Here is a 979-nt window from a genome sequence, read left to right on the forward strand (position 1 = left end):
GATTGGGTCGGTAACCCATGGGTTACCCATCGGTTACCCACCTTCAACCCCCCGTAGCCCATTGGTAACCCCCTTGTAAGTTCCTACCCAGCAGGAGGGGTAACACGGCCCCAGGGTAACCCCCTCCGTTGCCCTGGACTATGGACATGGGCCTATAGGCTACTCATCTTATTTGCTGCGCACTTCGTGAATTCATTTTAGTACATTTCTATAAATGTACATGTTACATGTACATGTTGAACCTACAGTATCCCGGTAGCTCGGGAAGCATCGTTCGCCAATATGAATTAAAGGCCTCTAACGCTACAGGAAAATTTTAGTAGAAGATTTAGAACTATGTATGTATTCAGTTTTAGCGTTTGTTCCCGCTTTGAGGGCATGAAACTCCCGTGCCGTATTATTGTCCCTAATAAGATTATTCATTCGCATTCATACAGTTCGAAGTGGATTGGGGAACGCAATTTACCTTGAAATCCATTGTGTCTCTGGCTAGTTCTGAAAAGAAATCAATCGTGGATTAACAAGTTTCCCTTTCCCTTCTTCGCCGGTCAATCGCAGACGCCTCCGCGCCAGGCTCTGCCAGCTGCAGGCTTGTGGCAAACGGCCGCTGAGGGGCGGCTGGACAGCCGGCGGGCCGGGACGGTGTTGGTTCGGTCGAGTCTTTTAGCCTAGTAGTGTGGCCTTGAGAGCTCAGAAGGGATAGTGCTTGGTGTAGGGGGAAACTAGTCAGCTTAACCTGCAGGGATTTTCCCGGGTTCAGGAGGTAGCTACCTCTATAGATGTCGCCACATGAGAGTCTGAGTTCGAAGTTCTTTGGATAGGTTTATGCGTCATGCGCGTGTTGCCCCGCTGAGGGCATTGGTGGGCAGCACGAGGGGGGTATAGTGGCCGTGGGGCTGGGGTTGTGTTTTTCTGCAGTGTAAGGACCCTTAGCAACTTGTTTCCGCCTTCCCATATCAACCATCCAGGAGAACAGAAA

Source organism: Volvox carteri, assembly GCF_000143455.1.
Source record: "Volvox carteri f. nagariensis unplaced genomic scaffold VOLCAscaffold_17, whole genome shotgun sequence".
Lineage (NCBI taxonomy): Eukaryota > Viridiplantae > Chlorophyta > Chlorophyceae > Chlamydomonadales > Volvocaceae > Volvox > Volvox carteri.